General features: G+C 36.4%; 1 protein-coding gene and 1 long non-coding RNA gene across 2 annotated transcripts in view; one reads left to right on the top strand and one right to left on the bottom strand.

The window, feature by feature from the left end:
- LOC134174268 (uncharacterized) overlaps window positions 1–12690 on the bottom strand; it is a 33504-nt gene extending 20814 nt beyond the window's left edge. Inside the window, exon 1 of the long non-coding RNA XR_009968584.1 lies at window positions 12606–12690. This is a non-coding gene — a long non-coding RNA (uncharacterized LOC134174268). The remainder of the gene's footprint in view (window positions 1–12605) is intronic.
- Window positions 1–16123, top strand: part of LOC134174243 (uncharacterized) — a 346091-nt gene that overhangs the window by 175853 nt on the left and 154115 nt on the right. The window lies entirely within an intron of this gene.

The following is a 16123-nucleotide window of genomic DNA, read 5'->3' as shown; positions in this document are numbered from 1 at the left end:
AAATGCCACCCTTGTGACTGATTTCAGAAAGCATGAAAATAACAATGTGCAGCGATACTGTGAAAAAGCAGATAAAGAGTAGCAGAGCTAAAATTCAAGAAAACCCTTCTTTACCAAACAAGAACAAGTATGTTTGCTAGTCTCTCTCTCCCTGTTGAAGTGAAGATTGGTGTAAAGAAATATGGGTGTGCTGAATAAACAAAAAATGCCAGCATCCTTAAATTAACTATAGGGCAGAAGGGAGCTAGTCCTAAAGAATAATCTCATTGTGTGGCTTGTTTTGAGACAAGGAAGCACAAAAGCACAAAATGGAATATAAACCTTTGTAAATACAGTTCTAAGTAACATTAAGTTTGCTGGCTTTGTAATGTAAGATAACTGAGGTGCGTGAAGGTAAACACTTGTAGTTGATATAGGGTTAGGTCCTTATCACCTTAGTACAAAAGATTTAAGAAAAACAGGACCTGGGGATGGGAAGTATCTGGGACTAGCAGATGTCCAGGTCGAAGCAGGTCAAATGAAGTGATCCTGCCCCTCTACTCTCATGAGAACTCACTTGGAGTATTGTGTGTAGTTCTGGTGTCCTCAACATAAAAAGGACATGGAACTGTTGGAACAAGTCCAGAGGAGGGCCACGAGGATGATTAGGGGACAGGAGCACCTACTGTATGAAGACAGACTGAGGAATTTGGGGCTGTTGAGCCTGGAGAAGAGAAGGCTGCTTGGAGACCTCATAGCAGCCTTCCAGTATCTGAATGCAGGCTATAGGGGTGGTGGGGATGGACTCTTCATTAGGGACTGTAGTGATAGGATAATGGGTTCAGACTTAAACAGGGGAAGTTTAGATTGGATATAAGGAAGAAGTTCTTTCCTGTGAGGATGGTAAGGCACTGGAATGGGTTGTCCAGGGAAGTTGTGAATGCTCCATCCCTGGTGGTGTTCAAGGCCAGGTTGGACAGAGCCTTGGGTGACAGGGTTTAGTGTGAGGTGTCCCTGCCCATGGCAGGGGGTTTGGAACTAGATGATCTTAAGGTCCTTTCCAACCCTAACTGTTCTATGATTCTATGGGCGCAATTAAACTGATAAGTAGAAGGACAGGATGATTGCTATGTCTGTAATGTTAATTAAGCTGGTGCTTCAAAGACTGCCAGAAGTTATGAAGATTGTTGAAAGAAGTAAACGACCCTCAAAGACCACCATCACATTTTTGTATTAACGCGGGAATCTTTCTAGAAAATGATGTAATTCATGCATAGCCTCATGACTATATATGTATGCCCAGTGACTATATAAGGACGGCTTGTGTAGCAATACAGGGATACACGTTGGGAGGAGCTATCCCCCGTGTCTCCTGGTACCGCAATAAAGAATACCTGCTTGTCAACTTGAAAACTTTTTGGCAAGTTTGTTCCTGGAGTTTTTCCGAATCTGTTTACAGTTGTTTATATCAGTGAGGAGATTTTGTTACAGGATGTGAAAGGAGATAATTTCTTGCAGAATTTATTTCTATCATTCTCATTTTGTGTGGTAAACTAAAAATGAAAATAAATGTCTGTTAATAAATTTTTGTCTCCATTTTACTTTGAGGCAAAACATCACAGTTTGTTTCAAGATGGGAAATACAGATATGTAACAAGAAAATGTAATAACCCAAAGGAGGAAAATAATATTTATACCTCTTCTAATCCCCAAACATTATTACATGTGATCATTTACGATCTGATGAACTAACCTTAGAATGGACAAATTTAGATGCAGCTAGTGCCTTTATTTTGAAAATTATTAAATATATTTTTATTAAATGTGCCTGATGATAAAATGATGAACTGAGATATTTTATCAAGCATATTATCTTCAAATAAATAGTTATTGGAATCCCATCTTGTTGTCCCCTCTCATTTAATTAGTCGTGCTCAAGAGCCTGGGATTGCTTAGGTACCCAAGGGTTACTAGAATAAGAAAAAAATTGCAGTTTTGAAATTGTTTATTAATAGCATGCATGTTTGCCTTGCTCAATACAACTGCATGTTTTACTTTTCTTGACTGATTGCAATACATTTTCATAACTTAAAAAAACAATTTGGTTAATTTTCTAGTCAGATAGTTCTCTGCATAAAGCTCACTGAAAGCTTATATTGCATTTAAAGTTCGTTTCCATTTGGAATTTGGCAAGCACTTTTTTAATATGGGAAAATAATGTTTAAATTATCCATGTTAAATGACAGTTTTTAATTGCCCTCCATATTTTTCTTTCCTCTTTTATACTGTAGACGATTTGGAATAGTGAGCAAGCATATTAAATCCTTAACATGTATTAAGTCTTCTTTAAAAAAGTTAAATGGTACTGGATTGGAATATACCTACTTTTTTCAGCAAAGTCTGCTGTCCTGTGCTGACAGGGCTAATCCTGCAAGGTAGTTCATAGTTATAAAAGTGACTAATTTTGCAGCACTTTCAAGCTATGATTTTCAAGGACAGAGCCATAATGCTCATTTACACATTGATTTCAGCTTACTCACTTGAGTGACTAAGGACTGTTTACACAGATATGATATTACCAGGCTGATTTTGTCTCATATATCAGATATCAAAGACAGTTGAAATACTGAACAGAACTGTTTTTTCTGCTCCTATCTAAATCTTGCTAATTCTGTTAACAAATTCCCTGGCATTTTAAATCTTGCTTTCCTCCTACATTAGGATAGAGTAAGAAGTTTCCAACTATTTTATTCTCAAACAGTAAAAAGGCATGAAGATCTTAAGGCCCTTTCCAACCCTAACTATTCTATGATTCTATGAATTAAAGCAAAAGATAAATTAAGAAATTAGTTTTATAGAACAAATGATGTATGCAGTGGTCTGAAATACTATAATTTATTGGGAAGAAAAGAAGAAAGATAAGGAAATCAGGAGGGGCAACTACCATTTTACTGACATCACAGAAATCTGTTGTATTAAAGGTCAAGTGACCTTAAATGCCACAAAGCCATTAAAAGTAATGGGATATGATCTCAAGCCAGTGAGTGATGTGAAGCCAATTCCTTCTCAAAGGCTCAAACTGTAACTTCCACATTAATGTATTAGTATCAGTAGATGAAACATAACGAATGGCACATCTCATTTATATAATGGATGAGACGAGGGAAGTAGTTCCAGATGTCTGATGAGCACCTTGAGCCAAAAGAGGAATTTTTTTTTCTGGCATACCAGCATCCACAAGTCTAAAGTGCTGAGATTAGATGAAAATATGGACTTTGAGTGATATGTTGCCCTTACATTTGAAGAAAGTTAAAATACCTCTCAAGAACAACAGCACTGCATGCAGCTGTTGGACATTCTCTGCTTATTGTTGTCTTTGTTTATAGCTCAGGTAGTTCAATGGAAATTAGAGGTGCAAACTTCAGGAAAAATCTTATTCTATAACCAGACCTGTTGAAGATGCATTCAAAGAGTCAACTGATGTGGTCAAAGTCAAAGTCATATTTATGCGCTGTACTAGGTTTGTGCCTTAATGCAGGTAGGTTCACTGTGTGGAAATGATGGACTATTTGTGAACTCACTACAATGCTCAAACACTCAAATGGCTTAAAGACAAATAAGAATTCAATGTCCTTTTTAACAACTATAGGCTTGCTTTATAAATGATCGGTCCAAGCCTGGCACAGGTATAAAATCAAATGCATTGGATCACTTTTATCAGTGGATTGAATTATGCGTTACTGGAAGAAGGAGTCTGTTTTGCCACTGTAAAAAGGAGCTGATGTCCTTGATGACTTCTTATTCTTGCAGAAGGTACATTAAATTATTCTTATTTGTTGTATTTTTACTCATGTATTAAAGATACTGAGTATAAAAATGTATTTGAAAGAGTGATTTAGTCATTGTGAAAAGGTTTAAGTGCAACAGAGGAGATGTGCTTAAGGAGTCATAGCTTTCACGTGCTAGGCTGACACTAATTCAGTGTCTGGAGCCTTTCTAGACTTCTGTTTCATAGCTTTTTCTCTCTTATGTAAATATCAACACAGAATGTAAAAAAGCCTTGGAGAATGTTAACTGAAACTATAGGTTTGTGTCTGAGTGCATGTGTTGTGTGCACATGAACTTTAGATACATATATTTGTAGGAGTAAGAGGTGGGAAGGAGATATGTAAACCATTTGATAGAAGGCCATTTAATATTTGAGGAACAATCTTAGAGAGTCTGTCAGCAGTTTTTGGGTTTAAAAAGCTTCTCCACAGCTGTTCTCTCTCAAACATTTGTTTGACTTTTGATATTTAAAAAAAAAGAAAAGAAAAAAAGTTGCCAGCTAATTCCTAAATTCAAAAGAAATTGCAGGAGAAAATATTTCTGAGGGCAGGAAAGTTTCACATGGAATTCCCAGTCCTCAGAAACCCTTATAGGTGAAATGCAGCTATATGGAATTTATGACATTTGCTGCCTTGCAAGATTATACTGTACAGTCAACAAGATGTAGAGAGGGCTGTTCAATTTGCAAGGCTCAGAAAAATAGATTGCCCATTTTCAAAATTCAGCTTGGTAAGAAATCAAAATAGGAGGTTACATACAGTTATGAATCTGGTTCTCAATCAACCCTAATATGCTAACAGAGACTATTGGAGAAAAGTTACCAGCAAGGGGGAAAAATGAAATGCGATTTTAAAAGCACTGAATTTAAATTATATCAGAATGTAACTCTATAAAGAGATATTTTGCTACCCTATATACCAATATTTTTATATTTTTTTACGAAACAACCTTTCTGTAATCTTAGAATTAAAAATGCTAATGGAATTCTTTAAAGGTTTTCTTTTAACTTCTCCCTTCTCACTTTCTTTTCCTTTCTTAAAAGTCAGTGTCAAAATTGCTTTTAACTTGATGTGTTTTCCATTGCCTGTGGTCCATGAGCAAAATTATAGGCTGTGTATCACTGAAAATAGGATAAAAGGCCATCACAATGGTAACAATGCTGGGAGGTGAAGTGAAATGAGGAAGATGTGATGCTAATGTGTCCCTTTGTGCTATGTGAAGCATAAAACGAAAGCATCCTTCATTGCAGAGAAGTGGCTATGAAACACATTTGAGAATAGCAGCTAGATTTATGTTGACTTAATATTAAGTTAATATCGATTGAGGTGAAAAAGCCAAAACGTGAATAGATACATTAATTCATAGCATTATGCACTATTGGCAGCCATATTTTTTTGCAAGCTTAATGAAATATATAGTTAAACTAATTCGTCCTTAAAGGTTTGCCTTATTTAGAGATCTCCTGCTGTCTGATTTGTCTATCTTCTCTTAATTTGTTCAAACAAACACTTTTTCAATCCTCAAATTAAGTTGGCTTTTTGCTTCTCCCTCAAGACAATTGCACGTCATTAGAGAGGTGGTGGAACAAGTACAATTACAAACATCTGCTACTATGTACAATGATGCCATAAGCTGATCTGCAGTCATTGTGACTTCAAGTTTATGTAAAGGTCACATTGTTTGATTGTGGATAAATGACCCTGGGATTTCATGCCGTCATTAAGAGACTATAAACCCATTTTAATTATTCAGTAAATTTGTTATGTGAAGGGAGAAATTGTATGAAGTCAAGTAAGAGTCCAGAACTATCTGTGTGTTTTTTCGTTACATATGAAATATTCTTGATCATTTATATCACATGGAATTTCAAATGCTGCTACCTAGCTTCTTTCAAATGGGAGAAAATAGTACTGTAATAGTACCATATAATGAATTATTAAATTGTGCTGCTGCTAGGCATGGCTTTTTAAGTGCATACACAATGTGAATACTGTGCATAGACAATTTTCTGGAGTTTAAAACTCAGGATTTTTTTTTTTCTTTTTACTGTTAATATTGGAAAGTGACTCATTTATAATTGCAAGCATACTATCTTTTATAGCCTAGGAATTTGTGTATGATCCTACAAGGACAGCTTTCCCTAATATATGGAAATAAGTTTTCACCACTAATTAGAGAACTTAGTTGTACAAATAAGCTACCTCTGCTTAAATCCTAAAATGTTCTCATACTCCCATCTACCACTGTAGTCAGAGAAGTTATGTACCTACTTCCCTATAGGGATCGAATTCTTCGTTTTGTTTGGACAAATCTTAAGTTAGCGCAAATTGGAATTGCTTCATTGCCTTCAGAAAGGTGATAATGATTTATGACAGCTCAGAATGTGGTGCTTAATCTTGGGACTGAGAGAAGAAGGTAAAAAAAAAGAACACTCCATATCAGCTTAAAAAAAGTAGCCTCTGGTCTTAACAGAAGACAATGGAAAATCTAATGCAAGTTATAAATAGGGCCATTAGTTTGATATACAATGCTCTAGCAGTATACTCCATTAAGCATCTATATTTACTTAGCTGCTACTGTGCTACCAATATGACACAGCAGTTACTATATAAAACCCTTCCATCGTATCATATTAGTTTTGTGTTTCAGACTTCATTAAAATGCACATAGCTGTAAAATAAAGTTTCTAGTTTTGCCAAGTGCTCACCTGTTGTCATAATACCTTGTGTTAAAATAGGAATGAAGAAATCTCTTATGTATGATTCTGAATCTACTTGGTCTGTGTGAGTTTAGAAGTTTGACTCAAATATTATTAAACTAAAATTCTACTTTGAGTTTAAAACCATAAAAATCTTATGTGATAAACATGGAATTTATTAGAAAACCTTTGCTAAAGCACAAATAAAAACAATAAAAAGAGATGAATACATGAAAACTCAGTCTAGAGTGAAGTAAAAAAAATTAGATCAAGCGTTAGGGTTAGATGATTGTGTAATGAAGATAAATTGAGTTTCAGCCTCAGAGAAGGACAGAAGGCATCAGAACCCTTACCACTGTTGTCATCAAAAAGACAGACATGGAATATAAGACTCACAAGAACCTCCAAGGTCAGTAAATCCAATTCCCATAAAAGCAGGCAATTATTTCATAGTGCCTTATGCATGTAATTCATAATGTCACATTACACTGACTACAGATGGCTCGGGAGAGGGGTTTGTTCTCACTATTCTTTTCTATTGGAAGATATTTCAGACCTTTATTCCTTTTGTGCCTAGAAGCAACTTCTAATTACTATCGTAAATTTATTAATTTCAGTGCCTCCCAAAATTTCCAGGTCCTCAGAGTCACCTTACTTTCCTCTCAGTTCAGTAAACAGTGCACAAGAGTCTGTGTCAAGGAATATCAACATAAAATTGTATACCATGTGCAGAGGCAATCAGATTAGATTCTACAGTGGTCCCTTCTGGCCTGTTTTCACTTTTCCATTGATCAGCTCAATAGCAGCGATTGTACAGACAGTAGACTTGAAATAGCACAAAGAGCTGTGATAGCAACTTCACAATTAACTTGCCCAATAGCTTTCCCCCATCTCACTAAGGATTTTATAAACTGTTATTTGCTGTTTCCTAGGGTTTGAGGGTTTTGGGGGTGGGGTTTACTTGGGATTTTTTTTTTATTTGGGATGGTTTGGGGTTGGTTTTTTTAAACACTTTTTTCTCTTAACCAGCTTTTATTCATTCCACCAGAAAAGGCCATTCTCCAGCTAAAGGCACATCTTATGTCCCTAGGGAAGAATGAGTTTTCTGACAGGCAATATAAAGAATCTTACTTTCTGCTGCTTCTTAAGTCTTTATCTTTTATGAGTTAAATGAGCTAGAGTGAGTCTGTTAGTAATACACATAAACAATTACATTCATATAATGATATTTTTAATACATAAAAAAATATGGATATATTAAGAACATCACCAACAGACCTACAGAGTGGAATGGAATGGAATAGAACAGAATATTTCTGTTGAAAGGGACCTACACTGATCATGTAGTCCAACTTCCTGATGAATTCAGGGCTCACTAAATGTTAAAGACTGCTGTTAAGGGCATCGTCTGAATCTCTTTTAAAAACTGACAGGCTTGAGGCATTGACCACCACTCTAGGAAGCGTGTTCCAGTGTTTGACCACACCCACAGTAAATAAATTATTCCTAATGTCCAGTCTAAACCTCCCAGCAGCTTTGAACCATTCCCATGTGTTCTATCACTGGATCCCAGGGTGAAAAGCTCAGCACCTCCCTCTCCACCTTCCCTTCTGGGGAAGCTGTAAAAAATAATGATGTTTTAAGCATAATTAAGAGTATAATAATTTGCACATGTAGGATTTAGATAAATAAAATCTACTTATCTTTCTGTAGATACATTAATTCATCCAAAGACTGAAAGAGAGCTATTGATGAAAGACTAACATGTTCTGACTAGGAGCAGGCTTGTTTACAGCAAAAATCAAAAGTCTTGCTATGCTATCTTTACCTCAGAAGAATAAATAAATTTTGTCCAAAGGAGAAATTGATTGAGGAGATATTTTACATTTTTATATTTTACAGTACCTTTTTTGTGGTATGATTACTGTCACATAATTGCAGATTTTACCCTGAACATTTCTGTATTAAGATCAACTCTGTCTAGCCATTACAGGGTTTTGTTCCCATGACCACACACTGTACTTTATATATACTGATATTTATTGACAATAAGATCATGCTATTGCAAATGCTGGAAATATTTGATGCAAAAATGTCAAAGACAAATGTATCGTATCATGGCTCTTGTGGTGATTGAGAGAAATTGCATGTGATGATTGAGAGAAACCTTTCTCTCCTCTTTGATTTCTTCTTGCAGGTTCTCCTAAACCACTAATCAATTTCCCAGTCCTTACATGTTCTATCCAAGACAAATAGAAAAGGAGGAAAATAGCATTTCTTAAACCAAATGGCCACTGAAACGTTTTTCAGTGAACCATCAAAACAGTTTATATCCACTATTTCAAGAGATCATGATTTATGCAATGTTTCAAAACCCGTCTCCAGAGGTGTTTGTTCTTCACACTCAGAATCCTTTAAGGATATAGTGAAGTCATTGAATTAATTGCCAGACTTCAACAGTAAGAAAAATTACTTTTTTCTTTTTTAATTGCATATTTAATTTAGATATTCCAAATATTTCAAATCTCTTAATTCTTATGCAGAAGAAAGAATACACACATGCAAAGAAAGCCACATAATATCTGTATTTTTCCACCTATTTCACTAACAAGAAGTAATAAAAATCGAAGTTCCCAGCTTTAAGTAGCAAAATAATCACTTTGAAGTGCTGCACCAAGCTTCGAGGTTTTCTTGAATGCATATCAGTAAATCCTACCAGCTGTTTTTAAGAGAATCTCAGTGATTTAGAAATCATTCAGAAGAATTTGCCATTCTGTGAATGTTATCTCACTCTTTGGTGTGTAGTAGTTGAACTAATGGAAAGCTTTATTCAGTCTTACTGAAACTTAACTCAGCTTGAAATTAGTTTTTGATCATAATTCCTGCTTAGAGAAATCAATATGGAGCTAGTGAGCATTGTGTCCATTCCACAGGGTTTTTAAATGCTGTATTCCTACTGTATAATAGCCTATTTCATATTAATATAATCAGTGCTGCAAAGAACCAATTAATTCCAGTTTGGATAATGAAGGTATATTCTGAACACTTCAGAGCTGTCAGCCAGACACAGTATGTTTGAAAGCAGTTATGTTGCCAAGACTTTCTGAATGCTCAAGGGTCTAGGAAATAGATGAAAGTTACAGAGCAAACAAATAATAAAATCACAGCTAAAAGTGGGGGCTAAAGTGTAAATCATCTATATGCACTTTAGAAATTAGTGCTCCAATTCTGCATTAGGACCCATACTGAAAAACATTTTAATGGCTTCAATATGATCCCCTGGATGCAGTTTATGTACATTACAGATTTCACTATGCCATTAAGAATGACATCCATTTTTCTGCTAAAGAAAGGTGTGGAACAGGAATCACAGGGGACACTTCATAGACCAGGATTGATGTATGTATGTTGGCAGAGCAATGTGTGAAAACTGTAGGCCTGTAAAAGTAAGGGGATTAAGTATGGATTAAGAGGCACTGAAAGGGTCTATGGAGAACCCTGTATGACCTCTGTCTGCACAATAGTGCTAATATTCAAACCTTAGCTTTGTGAACACCATTTTCATCAGTATAGTTATTAACTATAATAAATTAATGTATATCTAAAGATCAGAGCCTGTGGTAGCTTATCTCCCACAAGGCTGGGTGCTGCAAATCATAAAAAGACTGCACTTTTCACTTATCCTGATCTAGAATTGTAATAAAAATGAGAGTAAGCTACATTTTAGAGATATTGCAATAATAATAGTTAACTAATACAGTTGTAGGGTTTATTTAGTATTTGTTGTGGAAGCTGTACCAAGCTGTGGCTTATAAATATGAGGACCGGCTTGATTTATCACAGGTAGTAATTCAAACCATTTTTAGAGGTATATTCTTGATCAGTGTTTTATATATCACAATGTGGGTTTGGAACATATTTCTCCTTTGTTCTGTTCTGGCATTTAGTTCAAGTTTAATCTTCTTGTAGCAGTTCTTTCACTCCCATGGGCTATTTCTCTTGTTCTTCAGATATTAATCCATGTAGCTGTTCTTTACAATTACATTAACTCTCACTGCATCTGGGATCTTCTAAATGATGAAGTTGATCCATTTGTGAATGTAACTATAGGAATTCCCAGAGGCTGAATTTTTTAAAACAGCTGCCTCCAAGCTGGTCTCTCAGATGTCACTGGTACCGTGTTGCCTAAGAGACTCACTGACATTGGATGCAGCTAGAAGCAATAAAAAAGTTAAAACCTGACACTGGCAACAAGAGCAAGCTTGTGGCATTGCCTGTGCTGTAACAGCTACTGTGGTGTAACAGCTGTCATTTCTGGCCCTTTCATGCCTAAAAGATTTCTTGGGTGGCCCAAAGAATCTCTGCTGACCAAAACTGCAGCAGTGAAGGACTGAATGTCCCTCTCCAAAGTACGGTACTGTGACTTACCTCATCTAGAAAATCATTCTTTGTGATTGAAAGGGAATCAGGGAGAGCTAGCAAGTTCCCACTACTGTAATGTCTCATCTAGAGTTTCTGTGCCAGTTAGCTTGCAGAAGAGTCATCACCAGACAACAGCCTGCAAATACTTGCAAACACCGTAATTGTTCAAATTTCTTGCAAGGAATAACATAACCTATATGATGCATTCTGTAGAAGAGCACTATTTTTTATTTTTTTTTCTATACCAAAACACCTCAGAAATCTTGAGAGATCTCCATATGTAGGGAAATATAGTTTTGGTGTATGTACTATTTGGCCGTAAACTCAGGGTGAAATGTTGACCCGGTAGAAAGTAATGAAGTTCTAACACCAACAGGGCCAAGAGTTGGTGCTCTGAAAGCTACAGCTCTTGTTACTGTAACCACTAGGCGGAAGACTGGCTAAAGATTAATTTGGGTGGAAGCTTTCTCAAATACACCTCACTCCCCACTTTGAAGCATCACTGTACATATTTTTTCTGTTCTTTTCCAAGTGCCATCAGCAAGTTTCAACTCAGAAAAGATTCAAAGAATAAATCTTCTTTCCTTTTGATAGGCAAATAGGATACAAGGAAAGAGCAACAGCACTGTAATGGATTTGGAATAGAGATGATCACAGGAATAGATGGGAGGAAGAATTGAACAGGAGAAAGGAAGACTGCTGATTTCCAAGTCTAGTTTGCGCTGATATTCAATTAATTTGACCATTAGCAACAAAAGTTGAACATTTTGATGTCCTTTGACTTTTTGCACCCAATGTGCTTTTCCTTTTAGGAAAGAAAATGAAAGCAATTTATTTAAAGGGATAAAAAGATTGAGCAAGTCTGAGAAGGGATCAGTTTCTTTTCTATGCTCTTAAAACCAAAATATTCTTCATAAACCCTTCTGTACTCTAAAACAAACGCTGATAAAGAGAAAAAGCTGTAAAAATGAAACATTTTCCTTGGCAACAAGGTTTTGCACTGAGCATGCTTCTGCTGAAACACCAGCTGTGAAATGTTTTGCATGAAGTCAAGAGAAAGCCTTAATCTTTTAGTCGTTGGCATTTTGCTTATGCATTCAGCATATGTTATTATAGTTCCTATTGTTATTATAGAACATGGTTTAAAAACTAGCTTTGTCTTTGATCAATGACAATGGTTATGAACAAATTAGAGTTTAAAAATGCATTTTCCTCTCTTATTTAAAAGACACAATCTTCCATGCAAGAAGAAATTTCAAATGGTACTTGGAAGAAATATAGAAAAAATGTGTACAGTATTAAAAACAACATAGTATGTCGTGGTTTAAACCCAGTCAGGCAACTCATTCACCCAATTCCCCCCCTTCTTGCCCTCCCCCTGCTCCCAGAGGGATGGAGAGGAGAATCGAAAAGAATGCAACTCCCACGGGCTGAGATAAGAACAGTTTAGTAACCAAGGTATAACACAAATCACTACTGCTACCACCAATAATAATAATGATAAAGGAAATAACAAGGGAAGAGAATACATCACCTCACCACCAGCCAACCGATACCCCCCCCTCCCCCCCCCAGCCCAACCAAGAACCGACTGATACCTCCTCTAACCCTGCAGTCCTAGCCCTTTCGGATAACCCTCAGTTCCATCCTGGGCATGACGTGCTGTGGTATGGAATACCTCTTTGGTCAGTTTGGGTCAGGTGTCCTGTCTCTCCTTCCTCCTGGCTTCCCCTCCTCCCTGGCAGAGCATGAGGCTCACAAAGCCCTTGGCCAAACCAAAACATCATTGTTATCAGCTCTGTTCCCGAGCTGAAAGTCAAAACACTGCACTACACCAGCTACCAAGAAGGAGAAACATGACTGCTACTGCTGAACCCGGGACATAGTATTATTTATTTTTATTTTTGTAATATATACTCTGGTTATTCTCAGTAGATTGTTTACAAAATGTTCATAATGTAACCTTAGGATAACATGAATTTTTTTCTAGGCATAAAACGCAGCGGAAAGTACCAAAGGCTAAAAATGTGGATCTTCTTTTTTCTAATCTCAGGCTGATGTGTGTCCTCTCATGAAAACCACAGGAAGCTTAAGGATTTGACATTAAACCAAGGGAAACTGTGGGTTTTGACTAGCCTTGGCTTCATTCCATCTTGAAATTTAAGATTTGTGGCAATTTTACTCATAAAATCAAATTAATCCTTACCTTAGTGCAGATCTGTGGAGGTCAGAGTTCTTTTATCTGGGATAAATTAGGTCACTAGGACCTCATATTATTCCACAGGGAGTTTTGTACTTTGAGTATCAAGTTTTTTCCATCATTCTGGCATTAGGAAGTAAGAATGCAAAGGTTTTTTTCCCCATAATAAGTGGTTAACTTTGGTCTGAAGCATCAGAATTAGAAACTGTCATGGAATTTTAGCTAATGCATGATGAAATAAAAATATAGCAGAATGGCTTCTCTGTGGGAAGGCTTTTGTCTAATGTTGGCATAAGGATGCAAAATCGGCTTACTGTCCTGTGCATGGATGCATGTTGAAAGAGTATGCTGCTGCTACCTGCCTTCTCATCAACTGTGAGAAAGGATTTCTCCCAATGTAACTGGAATAAGATCAGTTTTAGGTGATTACAGATAGCTCATAAGAAAATCTATTACTGTAAGATTTCAAGCAACCTTTGCATTCTTACAGAATCTTCTTTGTTACAAACGCACTCCAGCCTGATACGGACATACTTCAGTGCTTACACTTCCTGCTCCTAACCTATTATAGTTTGTCCTTGAGATACTACCTAAGCAGGATAACTGTAGTTATTGGAGGTGATAAGCAGTACGGATGTATTTCTCAGTTCCACATCCAAAGAGAGTTTTTTAAAAGTTTGTTAAATTTTGTGACATAAAATTTCAAGGAATAGAATCCAGAAAAATAAGTGAAAGTTAATTAAAAAATTAACAATATTTTTTTATTTTTTATTGCATGTTGCTGTAAGTTTTGCTGAAAAGAAAAACAAAAACACCAAAACACCCCACCAAACCTCAGATGGAAGAACACTGAATTAATAAGAGAAAATAAAACTATATAGTTTATAATTTAGTGGAGTCTTTTGGTTTTGTTTTGTTTTGGGTTTTTTGTGTATATATTCTGACCAACAGTGTGGCTAGTTACCTAAAACAATGGAAATTTCTGTAACCACAGCCATCTCTGCTGCTAAGGTTGTATGTCTTCACTGCTGCAGTGTTTCACCAAAAATAACTTCAAGATATGAAAAATTGAGGATTCATCCAGGTTTTTACACTCTTTCTGACACTGATTCTGTGGGGAAAGAAATTCTGTTTGAGTTTACATTTGCTTCAGTATTCAGATTAGATATTAGGAAAATATCTTCTCTATGAGAGTGGTGAAATACTGGAACAGGTTGCCCAGAGAAGTTGTGGATGCCCCAACCCTGAAAGTGTTCAAAGCCAGGCTGGATTGGTCTTTGAGCAACCTGGTCTAGTAGAAGGTATTCCTGCCCGTGGCAAGGGGGGTTGGAAGAAGATAATCTTTAAGGTCCCCTCCAACGCAAGCCATTCTGTGATTCTATGATTCCGTGATTCTCCAAGAGTGCTGTAGCTACATGGAGTCTTGAGTCCACGCTCAGGCTTCAAAGTGCATTGTAACATGCTTGGCATCTCCCTGTAAAGAGGTGTTTGTGCTTGTGCAGACATAACGATTAAGTAACAGTATTCAAGGTGACACCCACTACTGTAGGTTTTCATCCTAGTCCTGTGCTTCATTGTTCAATGTTTGAAGGAGGGGTTTTTATTCTAGTACTAATTAACTACTTCTCCTTCCCTTCGTATTGCCACAGCAAATTTGTTACAGACTTTCTAAATAATCTTTTTATAACAAAAGGAACCAAATACATATGAATATCTGCAAAACATTTAAAATACAAATTTGGGTTTGGGGGAGGCAGGGGAGACATCAAAATTGCTGCAGAAAATGAGTTCATTTGGTGTGAAATTGCCCTGTCAGTATTTTCACTCATTGCTTGTAATAGACTGAGGTGGAAGGGACAGGCAGATTAAGGAGGAGAGGGGAATGCTGTTCACAACTCATTTAATTCGCTGCCTTTAAGAGGAACAGCAGTGACTAGCGCCTGACCGACTTTCATGTGATTAAGGAAGACTCCTACTTAGGATGCAACTCTTGGCTATGGGCTTTCATATGAGCTGAAGATGTTCTACACTGGATATAAGTCTTGATTACTTTTTATGTCCACCTGACACAACATAAAATCTGCCACCTTAGCACAGAGTAAACTGTATGATGCAAAGGCAAATTTAATACACTTGGAAAACTAACTGAGATGAGGAGTTGTGTAATATGGCTGCGTAGTTAAAGTCAGCATCTCTACAAAAAAAATAGAGGAAAGGTTTAGTTCTAGATATGCAAATGTGGGTGCTTATCTCAAGATATTTATTAGGTGCTCTGTAATCAATGAAGCTGAATAGTTCAGATGCAGACAGATTAATTTGGTGGCTAACAGCACAGACAGGATTCACAGCATGGTATTCAAGGTAGAGTTTGCTCTATTCTCCTGCAGGTAAAATTCCTGAATTTTATGTGCTTCCTTTCATTGTCCTTCTGGCTGTGTTATCTCTCCTTCAAAGAGCATTTGCTAGCCTACTGTAGCAGGAGTGCCATGTGCATTCCTTCTTTTATCATTTCTAAGAATAATAAGACTATAATAATGAATAGTCTTTCATATGCTTTAAAAAATGTAAAATGTGATAAGGTAATATTCATGGGGCAAAGGGAAACTTTTAAAAGAATTTCTGAGTAGATGCCTGGGTATTGCCAGCCAAAATAAAGAAAATTATAGCACTAAAAGAAAAAAAAGAAATCACATCTTTGCAAGGACAACACTACATAAAGTCAGAATAATTCACTTTGTCCTGCCTTGGGGTTAAATGCTCACTGCTGCTTGGGAAAGCTTGTATTTCTTTTGTGCTGTCTATGTCTGTGAATGTTTTATGAATCTCACTGAGCGTAGGATCAAGTTTCTTAGACAGGCAAAGTTTATCCAGAAAAATAAAGATACAGCAGAAAGTTATTGATTTTTGAGGAATCTACGCCTTGTGAAAAATTAACCAGACATTCCTTCCAAATCAATACTATTATCCTTGCTGTTTCAGGACTTCTTAATCTGACC

Source organism: Pezoporus occidentalis, unplaced genomic scaffold (genome assembly GCF_034315485.1).
Source record: "Pezoporus occidentalis ecotype Australia unplaced genomic scaffold, CSIRO_AGI_Poc_V1 ctg115, whole genome shotgun sequence".
Classification (NCBI taxonomy): Eukaryota; Metazoa; Chordata; class Aves; order Psittaciformes; family Psittacidae; genus Pezoporus; species Pezoporus occidentalis.
This window is presented reverse-complemented; position numbering and strand designations above follow the sequence as displayed.